The sequence below is a fragment of the Sarcophilus harrisii genome, chromosome 3, assembly GCF_902635505.1.
Source record: "Sarcophilus harrisii chromosome 3, mSarHar1.11, whole genome shotgun sequence".
NCBI lineage: Eukaryota > Metazoa > Chordata > Mammalia > Dasyuromorphia > Dasyuridae > Sarcophilus > Sarcophilus harrisii.
Window position 1 is genome coordinate 143,326,484 of NC_045428.1, and position 13,946 is coordinate 143,340,429.

At 31.4% G+C, this 13,946-nt stretch overlaps 1 protein-coding gene across 1 annotated transcript in view; it reads right to left on the reverse strand.

Moving 5' to 3' along the window:
* Positions 1-13,946, reverse strand: part of ABCC4 (ATP binding cassette subfamily C member 4) — a 277,290-nt gene that overhangs the window by 123,882 nt on the left and 139,462 nt on the right. The window lies entirely within an intron of this gene.

Here is a 13,946-nt window from a genome sequence, read left to right on the forward strand (position 1 = left end):
CCTTTAGGGTTTTCTTTGCCATTTCTTTCTACATTTCATTTATAAATGAGGACCTTGAGGTAAACAAGGCTAAATAAGGATCAGGCAGCTAGTAAATATCTGAGGTGGAATTTGAATTCAGGAAGGTGAGACGTCTTCCTGACTCCAGGTCTAACACTCTGGCCACTCTACAATGTAAAGATCAATGAATGACCAATCATGCTACAATAATGAAGTACACTTATTTGGGTGAGAAGAGCAACCAGAGGTGTTAAATGACCCATACATTTTCAGAAGCTGCCAAAATATTGATTTGTTCAGGAAGGGCTCTTGTTGGATCAGGAAGGGAATCAGTGAGCAGTGATAAAGATGCAAAACAATGAAAAATTGAAAAGATAAACATAAAAGAAAACAGAGGAAGAGCAAATATTCCAGTCAAAAATTACAAAAAAAAATTTGATCAAAACTTTACATGCTAACATTATTAATATCTTATGATAAACTATTTGTATTCAATAATGAAAGATTTATTATTTATTATTTAATTATTAAAATATTATTAACATTTAATGTTTAAATATTCAATTTTATATACCCTTAAAAGCTACTCAAACAGAAATTCACAATTTCATATGCAACATTCTTTTCCAATATTCTCTGAATGTAGAAATGTTCAAGTGTATTAATGTTTTCAAGTAAGTTTAGATTTTCACATTTGGTATTGGGATACATTTTTATATTCGATATTTAACAATAGTTTATACTGGCAAACAACTATTCTTTTATGTTGGTTGGGTGTCAGGATACAATATGAATGAAATGAAATACAAAATGAATGAAAAACAGGGTGTATGTTAGCTGCTTTTGTCTATAAGAATATGATTTTCATTAAATATGATACTTTTCTTCAAAAAATTGCCACAAAATTGTATATCATGGTGTAAGAGTTACCCTGGATTCTTAGAGGTGATGTTTAAGGGTTCTAAGTTCTAACATAAAGCCTAATAAAAATTAAATTGTTGTTGCTATTCTGATCAGTAACAATTTTATAAGCTTTTGAAGATAGTATTTACTACTACTTACAGAAACAGAGGTAAATTATTTGATGCCTCTGGAGCCTGGTTTCCATTTCTTTAAATATGGTAGTTGGACTTGATGTTCTGTGAGTCTCTTACTAGCTATAGATTTATGATCTTAGCACCATAGAAATATAGAGTATAAAAATGAAAAAAATATCAGAAATTGATCTTTTAGGATCACTGATATGAAGGTGCAAAAATCCTCAGAGGCCATTTAATACAAACCCATTCCTTTTATAAAGAGATCACAGAAATAGCAGTGGCAATTTAATCCATGTCCTCTAACTCCAAAGACAGTACTCCTTCCACCATAGCCTAACAATTAAGTCTTGCAGAGGAGGAATAGGGTAAAGAATGATTATATGACTGAACTAGTAACACAAAGAGCTGCTCAGTTGTGAAGTAGTAAATTATTAAGCTTTTGTGCTTCATTTGGACTTTCTCCTACAAAAGAAAACCTTTGATTTTGAAATACTTTAACAAAGCAGGTTATATGCAGTTAGTAGTTCATCAGTTTTAAATATTTAGTAAGCATACTAAGCTTCAATAGTACTGTCTAGCTTCAACAGCTGTATTTATTCTGTCTGATTTACCATTCCCAAAATGCTTTAAAATAAAATTTACCGATTATAAGAACTAACCAAAAATTTCATTTTCTTTCCTTACTGCTCTAAATGTATTTTGTGCCAAATGAAGTTTTGAAGTATCAAAATGTCCATCTGATAGAAATGCAGAAGGATTGCCTGGAATTAACTGGAGTGAACAAACCACAAAATGTCTCTAAAAACATCCCATGAATAAAATTTGAAGGCTCCACAATCTAAAACTGCCTTAGGTCAACTTTAACTTTCACTTGTGAAATTTTCCATTTTTCATGCCTTTGAAAGGGGTGAATACATAGAAGTTTTACATTTTTACCATTTATTTATTTAATTTTTAGAAGTTCCTACTGCTCCTAAGGAGAATATCTTCTTCCTTAGGATAAATCCCAAGCTCCATTTAAACCAACTCATTTTGCAAAATTTCAAAGTGTCTTTGTTTAATTGCACAACAAACTTCTGTAATATACTTCAGCCATATCATTTACAAACAAAATATGAACCAGATGTTGGGTGCTTATGTGAAAAATTGTGATCTTATTATAAAACCAAATTAAATTTAGAATGAACCCAGAATACTTTCAAACACTGCAAAAACATATTGTATCCTCCATTGTTTGGCCTGGCAATTCTTCTATTATTTACAGCAAGCAGAAGGAAAAAAAAAAAAAACTAGTCCATTTTAATGTAGACTGGGATATGACAAATTTGGAATTATTTGAACATGAAGAGTTAAAAGAACATTTAAATTCCATTATGTAAGTTAAGTCAAATGCAAGTTCAAAAGAGCTCAGAGAGTAAAAAAAGGAAAGCAATTTGTTTTTTTTTAGTGGCAAAAACCTAAACGAATGATTTGTCATTCTCTTTTGGATAAAAATTTTAAAACTTATTTTAAAAATTATATGAAAACACTTTTCTCAAAGGAGTGACATCTGGTTTATTAACTTTGGTTAGGAAATTTTCAAAAATAGAGAGTATACTAATATTCAAAGAATTCTAGCACATGATATAAAGAGGTAATACTAAGCAATTCTCTTATTAGAGGGTTTTTGGAAGGGCGTTGAAGAGGTCTAGAGAAAAAGAGACATATATATGTACTTATGTATAACTTTTATAATGTATTTACATAATCATAGAAATTAATAAGACATATTAACTTGAAAATGAGTTTAAATCTAACTGAAAAAATATTATCTTTTACCTTGACTATCTATCATATGCTACAGGCAATTAACATTCTAAAATTTCAAACTGCAGAACTGTTATGCACCTGCATTATTACAAGGAGTTTTGTTCACAGGAAAATTCTTTCAACCTATGAAATCACATGGTCCAGCCAAAACTAAATAAAAATAATTAGCTATTATATAAATATATGTTTAATCAACAGATGATAGAAAAGTCTCTGAAAAAGAACAATGTCCATTTATGTAATAAAAAACCTACAAAGAATGAATTCATATGGGTATGTAAATGTAAATTTAAAAAACTAAATATAAAAGCTAGCATTATATATACATATATATGCAAAAAGGAGACACTAGAAGCTTCTTCAATAGATACAAGAGTAAAACAGGGATGTCTATTTTCACTATTATTATTTGGCACAGCTGTAGAACTGCTAAGACAAGAGAAAAAATTAAAAATACAAAGATAGTAAAAAAAAAGAAAAAGAAATGAGTAGATCTATTTGTTTTTAACATAATGATTTACTTAGAAAATCGCAGGGAAACAGAAAAGTATCTAGATTATACATTTAATTAACTAGTAGGTTACAAATAAAATACAAATACAAAAAGTATTTCTATAATAGAAATAATAAAACCTAGAAGACATCATGGAAAGAAAAATCCTATTTAATTTAACGGTAAAATTTAAATATATGTTGAAGTCTACCAAAGTCCATGGCTGGACTGTCCTGTTACTACCAAAATGAATTTACAAATTAAATGATATACCAAACAAACAACCACAGAAATACTAGAATCAGAAAAAAATAATAACAAAATTCATTATCAAAAGAAATAATGAAAAAAAAAGTTTTTTTTGAAGAAAATATCAATAATTTCTCTGTGCTGAAAAATTAAATATCATCATCATTGTAGTAGTTCACATATCAATCAACAGGGCTTTAAATATTACAAGGGTGCCTGAAAAATCTTTGTTACTGAGGGAGACAAATTTCTCACTTGACAAATTTTCTGAGGCATGGATTATTTCCATTCATCTGGTCTAAAACAAATGCTAGTCTATATCAGCAAAGAAAATTTCTTCCTAGGAGCTCCCTACCCCAATGAAATCACAGTTCTATTAAAAATAAATATCTGGTCTAAAGACATAATTCCTTTGTATGAACATCACCATAGCTGGTTACTAGATGGTTACTCTGATTACCCTAAATTATGCAGGTATTTCTTCTCATTATTTTGCTAGTGTTGTAGCTCATTTATGTCATCAAGTGGAATAACAGTCCCAATTATTTTACTTTGTGCCAATAAATAATTAAATTTTTATAGTGTTAGTACAAAGTGCTATATGTACATAGTAATCATAGCAGCTCACATTTATATAGCAATTGAAGGTTTATAAAGCACTTGTACTTAGCAGCAGCAATATCAGACATCACTTAGGAATATATTACTGGTTTCCTTTTCTTTGTGGAACTATGTCCAGAGTTTCCGCTAAAATTTGGCACCACTGTTACATAATTATGTCTACATTTACAGTTAACAAAGATTGGTGGAGCTCAGTCAACCAAATTAGACTTCCTTCAAACGTCTGCAGAAAGCAGAGGCAAGAGGCCCGAGATAATAAACTATTGGGTCTCTCATAGGAAACAGATTTCATGAGATCAGAACAATTCCTGAGCCCATTCTTAGGGTATTTGAATAATTTAAGACCTTAACTTTCTCTTTATAAAGACATTCTACCCGCTCCCCAAAATAAGACAATAGAAGAAAAGGTTTTATATCATTTGAGACTACTTGTAAGAGTAAACATTTCCTTCTCATTATATTTTTGCATCTCTAATAATTTAAGGCAGACAAGAGACATTGAATCAACAATTTTGAATATTTTCACAAGAAAAAGAACAAGATATCTCTGTATTTGTGGATATTCGGTTTGTGAGAAAATACAAACTTACTTGCTCAGTTACAGATGCTACTTCAAGTACCATTAGACATGTGCAGAGTAATCCTTAAAATTATTGGTTTCTAACAACTAGCTGTCATGCCCTAAACAATATTTAGAAGTCTATGCCAGTCATAGAGTCTAAAGGGTGGTTTCAGTGAGTGATCTATCCCCAATCAATTTCTTTAGGATGAAATGGATGCTGAGATCTAATTCTTAAATGAACCTAAAATAGACAGATAGGTTGAATACACTTTAAATCAGAGATGTCAAGCAATTAGTGCCTTGTGGGCTGCATGAGGCCCATAATACTGCCAAGCACAGTGTGAATCAGATTAAAATATAATGAGGAAATATTTAACAAAATAAATAAAAAAGCAATAAAACAGAGATAATGTTAATATGCTATTTTCTAAGTCAACGTGTGACTCATGAGAGATCCTTATGTATGGGTTTGTGGCTCCCATTTCTATTTGAATTTGATACCACTACACTAAGTTGCATTATTGTAAAAAGGTTATTCATAATACAATGTTGACATATGGACAGTATTAAGACATAGGCACTATCCACTGGTTATCCTGTAAACTCAGTATAGTAGCAGCTTTCACCCCAACCCTGCTTTTTTTCTTTATGGTCTGTTTATATACTTCTTTGAAGATACTTTTAAAATGCTTCTGCAAACTCCCTAGTTTGGAATGTGCTACAGCTTTACTTGTACCTTTACATTGCTCTATGTTTCCATATTTACATATGAACTATCTTCAACTTCAATTCTAAACCTGGACTTCCTGTGAATATACTTGGTCTAGCCCATCCACAGTGTTTAATGTGTCCCTATCAAATAACATACCATTAGACTGATGATATTAAAAATATAGGCCTTTGTTTCAGTAAGAAGCTTGGATTCATTAGTAGAATTGGCCCATTGTCCATTACAATTTGGATTCTACTCACTGCCTAATGCAGGTACTTGTCCAAGACATGTATTACAAGGGCAAGAGGCTCTCCAGGGTATATTACAAACTGAATAGTGCAATCTGGATGAATGATATTCCTCATTTACTTAACTTTTCCCACATGCCTCCTTAGATTCGACTATTCTCTGGACTCCTGCCCTCATATTATATGGAATATCCACATCATCCCTTCCTCAGTCCTCCTTGTTAATGGGGAAAAATCTGTCAAAAGAGCAGACAAAGGTTGGCCCTTGGTACTATTAGATCCAAAAAAGCTTTTTTATCCTATTTTAGTTGAAGAGCTTATATTTCATAGTAAGATAAACTCCAACATCGAGACAGGATTGTGGAAGAGGGAATTTCTGATTGAAATTCTGTGACAATCCAATAAAATCTACTTCTAAGAGAAGGTGGGGGATAACATCCTTTGAAAAAAAAATACAGCCTTATGACCCACATACTTTCAATTGTCATTGGATTCTTCATGTATTTGGGAATGCAACCACATTTCCAAACTTAAAAAACAGACACTCATATACAAACACACACGCATATGTGTTTAGTTTTAGGATTTTAAGAAGATTCAATGGAGTCAAGTCATTTGGACTCTAAAATCATGGTGCCAGATATGCTGAAAGAAATGCAAAGTACAGGGCAGCTAGATGATACAGTAGATAGAGCGCCAGACCTGAAGTCAGGAGGACCTGAGTTCAAATCTGGCCTCAGACACTTCCTAGCTGTATGATCTTGGAAAAAGATGCAAAGTGCAACAAAGTAAATAAAGGCAAGAAAAGCAGGTGAGATAGATCAAGAATATTCATAAGAAGTCCAAGTTCAAGGTTACACAATTTTGAAGCAATCAATTCTCAAAACACCTTGAAGAGAAAAAATACAGAAAAAAATGAAGAACCTTAGAGATAAAAACCATCCCTAATTATTAATTCATGCCCAATTCCCATGCATCAACATCAATTATGATAAAGTTATTAGAAACACATAGGTAGTCTTTCACAAATTATATTTCATAATAAGTCTTATTTCTACCATCATAAGTAAAAGAGAAAGAGAAGCTCCCCTGTTTGTTTTTAACTTCAAAAAGACACTTATTCAGTAGAATAAAATAGCTGTAAAATCCCTCCTCCAACAAGATATCTCTTCCAAGTATATGTATGTATATATACCTGCCTGTGTGTACATAAATGTTACACATATGTATATTACAATATTCCTTAAGGTATATAGAAAAGAAATTTCACTATCAAAGATAAATTATTGGTATAAAGGATTTTACATATATTTTATATATAAAGGATTTTATAAAGGTTTCTGTCTTAAAACTAACAATGACATGAACATATAATTGGATAATAGTTAAAATGTTTTACACTGCCTTACAGAAAAGAAACTGAATTTAAGTTGCCAGCATTTTTCTAAAACACACACAAAAAGAGTAGGGGTGGTCATTATAAATTCTATTATGCTATGTAATAAAAAACCAAATCATATGTGATAGAGCCTAGCATTCCCTGCTTTGTTTTGGAGTGATGGCTCCTGGGTACAGAGGTATATTGATGATTAAGTTAAATAGATAGGTGTAGTTAAAAGTTGGTTTCCCAAAAAAGAGAGTTGAGCACTAAGAGCTAAGAAAAGGACCTAATGACCTAAATACCTACTACACCTAAAGGTTGTGATTCCATTTTTAGGACAAGATGACCCAAAGGACCAATGCTGAATAATTGTCAGAAAGCTTCCTAAATGAAAGCTAAAATTTTACTTTGGTACTTTGAAGTTTCATATTTGGGTGTGGGCACTATTACTAAATAATCACTACTAAAATCTATCCCATCTAAATCTTGTCCAACTTTCCTAATAAATTCTCCATAGAATGTCTATCCAACATGTTAAATTGCTGAAATAAAAAATATCAAAAAGAAGTTCCTGTAGAATCACAAAATTATGGAGCCAATTGGGGCTTTAAAATTTAGTTTATATATAAAATCAACCTATATCTGGAGAAGTCTCCTAACTTGTCTAGTGTACAAGGAGGACTGCTGATTTCAAGAATGCTATTTCATTAGTGAATTCACACAAGTTGTTTCTGACTTTCTAGCTTCTATTGGCCTATAAAGCTAAAAATACCAATCAGGGGCACAGAATCATAGATTGAAAGGTGGAAGAGATCTTCAAGGTCACTGGATGCAAGTCTCTCAAAACTGAAGGCCAAAATTTAATAAATTAAGTGACTTTGCCAGTCACACAGTATTTTTTTTTTTTTTTTTTTTTGCACAGCTAATATCGTAATGCAAAATTTAAACACTGGTTTTTGTGATTCTTTACATTACACCATGCCATAAATATCGGTTTCTAAAGTTTTTAAATTATGTTTTGGTTTGTTTTTTTACTATTTCATTTAAAAAAACAAGGGTTCTGGGGATGGGAAGCTGGAAGCATTCTAGTTACTCTAATCATAAGATTACTTATCTCAAATGTCAGCAGCACAGACAAAGGGAAAGTGCTCTAATGAGTTTATATATGTATGTAACAGGAAACAAACATAACAAACAGAGTCACATTTGGTTAGAGACAATTGTCAGTTTGGAGAAAGTATAACACCTTGAGACTATAGGTTCACAGCTGAGAGAGATAAACTTCAACCTGCAGCCAGTAGACTCTATTCTCACTGGAAGTCATCAGAGAACCAAGATGGGTTGGGATTTGTCCTGACAATCCAAGTGATGTCTCACTGAGGATACTTGCATGGTACCCACCTAAACCACAGAATTCCCCTCCTTTTTTAAGGTACCCTAACAGGGAACGGTCACACCCAATTCTCTTATAAAAGACCATGTGAATCAGAGAATTTCCTCTCTTCAAGACTTGTCATGTAAGTTTGTACATTTTCCTCTAGGTTGGCTGTGAGGCACAATGTATCCTGTCTTTGTGTTTCTGAGACAATGTGGTTCACTGGATAGTATCCCCATGAGTCTGTGTTTGTCCGTGGATAAGGAGGAATTGGTCTGAGATTGTCACATATATTGAGAGTGATGAGTATCAAAGAGAGTCAATAAGCAGGCTACACCCACTCAAATCAACAAAGATTAAACACCTACTGTATCCAAGACACTATCAACTAAATCAAGCTCAGACAGATAAACCAGAGGAATATCCACCAAGAACATCTTGTCTCATACCGAGGAGTGGAAATGGAGAAACCATTAAGTATGAAAAATATCAAAGTAAGCAATTACAGAAAAGTATGGCTCTGGGGTGCCCCCTGTCCTATAATCAAGGGAGGACACTGGGAAAGAAATTCCCCTGGAAGTTGCTAAAATTTGCAATCTGTTTTTGTAGCTACCTCTATGCAGTGATGTACAAGATATATATTCACTGTAAAGCTCACATTTGGATATCACTTTAGTATTACAAACATCTTAACATAGAAAAATATCACAAAATACTTAATATATATGATTAATCTTACTCCCATAACTCTTGATGAATATTGCAAAAGATGCAAAAGAGAAAGTATATCTTTCCCCTCTCTGCTTGAGTCTACAGAAAACATAAAAATCTACATATATGCTATTTTTTTAAACTAAATAACAGGCACAATACTGTGCAGATTAAAAATAATCATGTTGGTTAAAGTTGTGGATTATTTTTTCAGTGAAAACTGCAATTAATTGTGTAGTTTTTTTCAACTTTAGAATTATGATCAGTAGTTTTATTGATATGATCACTCTCCAGTTTTAAAATAATTGAATTCCTGAGAAACAAGTATTTTTCTATAACTACCAATCAAGAATTATAGTGCAATTAAATCTAACAACTTCCTATATACTAATTATCTATTAATACTCAAATACTCAGAAATTGATTTCTTTACACTTTTTTTCTTGTTAAAATTAGATGTTAAATGTTTAAGTGAAAACAATGTTATGTATATTGTCAAATCTCCAAACTTTTTTGACTCTCAAATATCACCTTCTTAACTAACTTTTCAAACTATAAAAATGACTAAATGATGAATTGCTATATTCACCAAAATAGGAAGTAAAATAGAATTTCAAAAAAATCTGGGAATTGTCAAAAAGACAAAAGTAAAAGTTCCATGGTCATTGAGATATCTGGTATTTGTTACTAAATACAGGCTAATTTTAAAAAGTAGGTCATCAAATAGTGAAATATACATTTCATCAGGTTAAATTATATATCAATATAAATTGATGGTTAACCTTTGAAGTTTAATCATTTGTGTGCATGTGTGTATGTTTTATAAGAAAAAATCATGTCTATTTCTTAATTTCTTAATATTATTAAATAGGAATAAAAGATTAGCATATGATAATAGATTCCTCAGAAACAGTGCATATTTACCAACTATGAACTGCTCCTAAAATAATCAGCTTTAAAAAGGTGACTGATAAAATAACAATAGTATTCAAACACATTCGACTCCATAACTATTTAAACTAATAACAAAGGCTTTTATGATATTAATAGCAGTAAATGAGCAACTCCCATAAAATATCACTTCATATCACACCCTGATAAAGGTTTAAATACATATGATCATTGTTATGTGAAAAAACATTAAGGTTTTTTATGTGTCAACCAAACAGGTTTTAATTACCACACCTACTTTAGCTATTAGCTGTTCCATTCAAACCTAAACATAATATTTATGTGTCTGTTGAGAATCATGATGATTGATGCAATCTTTTGTGTGATTGTCTTTACAGTCACTTGCATCTGTTATTAATAACAAGGAAAAATGAAAAGGGAATGTATGTTTTTATTTTGCAACAAAGCCTTTTCCTATGATGACTAATTTCTTCCTTAGAACACAAAAAGGCTCTTAAACAAACTTATGGACTTATGAATAAGTTTGTGAAAATGTGGCCTCCACAAAAACAACGGTACTTAAGGCAGTATCAGAAACAATCAAGTCAAGATAAGTACATTAAAAAGCTGCCAAAATTTGTTAAGCCCCTCATTCTTGATTTATTCATACCTTATTTTCTCAAAACGAAGAAAAGGCATACATTCTCTTCCCCGTGGACATATCCTCTTGCTCTGACGGTAAAGGAAACATACAAGGGATTTGGCACGAATGGGCATCTTAACACTTTTCCAATATTACTACTGAATATTTATGTTGATGACGAATGAGGACACAAATGAAATATTCTACCACGAAGCCTTTCCTTGTAAACTGACTAAATGATGCTGTGTCAAAACAACACCTACCATAAATCAAAGATTTTTAAGACCAGTATTTCTTGTTTCAACATGTTACCTGTTCAGCAGAATCACTAGTGTGAACAAGAATAGATTAATGTACATTAAGGAGAGCTGTGTTACTATCCAAATAATATAACCATAATTTAACAGCCCTATTATTATTAAATTAATTTTGACAGTACTGTTAAAAAAAATACACACATTTTATACTAAGTCCAGTGGTCATTTAGACAAGATAAAAAAAATAATAGTTGGGGATCACTAAAATTGTTTCCATGCTAGAGCATTGGCTTTGTACCCAGGAAACCTGAGTTATAAAATCCAGTACTGCCATTTAACAAGCTTAGGATCTTATACAAGTTAACTAATTTCTCAAGGAGAATTTCTTTAAATAATAAAATGAGGGATTTGGATTAGATGACTATCTATAATGTTCCTTTTATCTTTAAATATATGATCCTATGATCTTCTGTCAACTTTTTTTTTAAATAGTATGCAATGGGCAATATCATTTTATGTCTCCATTATGTTTTAATTTTCCCATTACTTAATCTGGGAAGAGTCTAATATAGATCCTAAAGTAGACTCTAAGGAAGCTCTCCAGGATTCAAAGCACATAAATCTCAATTTAGAATTTTTAGGAAATCTATGGACATAAAATTTTTCCACTGAAAAGCTGGAATAGAAATCTTAGGAAGAAAAGCAGTTTTTCTCATAAGATTATTGGGATTTTCTATTGCTAACTGACATTTCTGTTTCATAAAAATCTAAAACTTGTCATTCTGATTCAATACCTTAATCCACAAACATACTCCAAAACAAGTCATCATGAAAATATCTTAGATAAAAAGAAGATAAAAATTCTCTCATGATTACACAGAAACAGATTTTTGAAATAGTATGTAACACATGCATTTGGACATAAATTGAGTGGGGACACAAATACAAAAAAAATTCAACATTGCAATGATATACTTGATTTAATAAAAGAAATTCCTACATAATAGGAATAGAACAATAAAAGAGTTACCTAACAATTTAAAATTTTAATTGGGAAAATACAATGATGCTGAGAAATACATTGATAAATGTACTAATGCAAAATTTTTTTTTAAATTTAATAAGTAGGGTTTAAAATACTTAAAAGGAATTTGGGTATTATAGTCTTATGAAAATATATGTGAGGGTAAAAAAATAGATCATGCTGCCCTCTTGTGCCAGATGAAAAAACAAAAAAGGATTTTATTCATACAAGTTTTAAAAGAAAATCTACATATGAAACACAAAATGTTCTTAATTTTTGGATGATTTGTAAATGATAGTCTGATATTCATGCTATCTACTTATTAAAATTCTAAGAAAACTGAATAGAAAGAAATTTAATGAGAACAAGAGTGGTGTAGGAAAGCGTTAAAACACCCGTGTCTAGGTCCGGTTATGGGATTTTGGGCAAAACTTTTGGCCTATTAGGGCCTGCATAATTCATCTTTAAAATAAAAAGGTTAGACTACCAGATATATTAGGAGTACTCAGTTTGCTGACTAGGAAAAAAGTCTATTTGTAAGTATGCAACATAGCCCAGTGAAAATAATACAATTTAATTGTAGAATTAAATGTTGTGTATTTTCAAAGACCGGGATTCAAATCCTGACTGCTACACAAATACCTTACAGTCTCAATAAAAACAATGTACTACCAATTTTATTATTCAGTGCAATCTAGAATTTGATTTAAGAATGAAGCAACTAGTCAATTATAAAAATGGCAGAGGGTAGGAGTAGAATAGGAGTGCTTTTGCTATCTATATTATATAAATTTTGTTTCTGACTTTTCTTAAGATACAAAAAACATTATGCCAATGGATACTAATCAGAAACTTATGAAAAAAATTAAGGGAAAAATACATGTGCAACTGTGAGTTCACTAGTTGATTTCAGCTTAATTTCATACCAATAATTTTGTTATTATTTTATTATGTTATGAAATATCATAAAACAAAGGAGTTGGGGAGAATTTAATTGTCCAGAAACTAAAAGAAAAGATGTTAATAAGCATTAAAGTGAATACAGATTTTGCTAACATTTGAGTTAGTAATAAATAAACAAACATGTAAAAAAGGGAAGCCAAAAGTAAGAATCCAGCCCACATAAATTATTAAAGTCAGACCATTGGGAGAAGGCATTCCCTTTCACAAATGACATTTCCTAAGGGTGTTTTAATGAAAAATAGTGATCTGTCCTCTCATTCAGGCTTAAGTTCCCTAACTTCACTAAAAAAAGACATTGAGTTTTCTCTGTCTTAGGGATGGAAGGGAAAAAAATCAGTACTGGGGTAAAAGTTGCCTCAACAGCTCTTTATTCACCCCTTTCCCTCTAAGCTCTTTATTCACTTGCCACATACACTGTCCTACACATTCTGTAATCTTATTCCTCAAGGCTAAGTCAGCTGTTAGGTGCATGCCCTATTTTATCTGGGTATGTGTCCTGCAGTATAGCTAAAATTCCTCTATTGAGAAGTTAAGTAAGAAATGATAGGTTCAAAAATTAAGATTTTGTTCACAGATCAGGGCCCAAGGAAAGATCTCTAGTTTTGGAAAACTGAATATCTAATAAAGTTTAAATGAAATTGGGAGCATGTGATCAAAGAAAGTAAAGAAATATCAATGAATCTATGATTTTCTAATTTGTCTGTGAAAGGCATGGTTAATAACAATGGTAATTTCAAACAAAAGTTGTATTGCTTAATTAAGATCTATTCCAAGGGTCTCCATCTTTTGACTAAAAAGAGTTACTCCTCAAACTGAAATAGTAAATGTATACTGATTTTAGGGTGAGATCCTGCTGTATAGATCGGTACCAAAATCCTGTGGTTCTGTCTTGTATACTGTCCTTTCTAGAAGCTGGGATGACTCTAGTGAATGTTTGAGAAATTATCAGACCACGCCTAATCATATA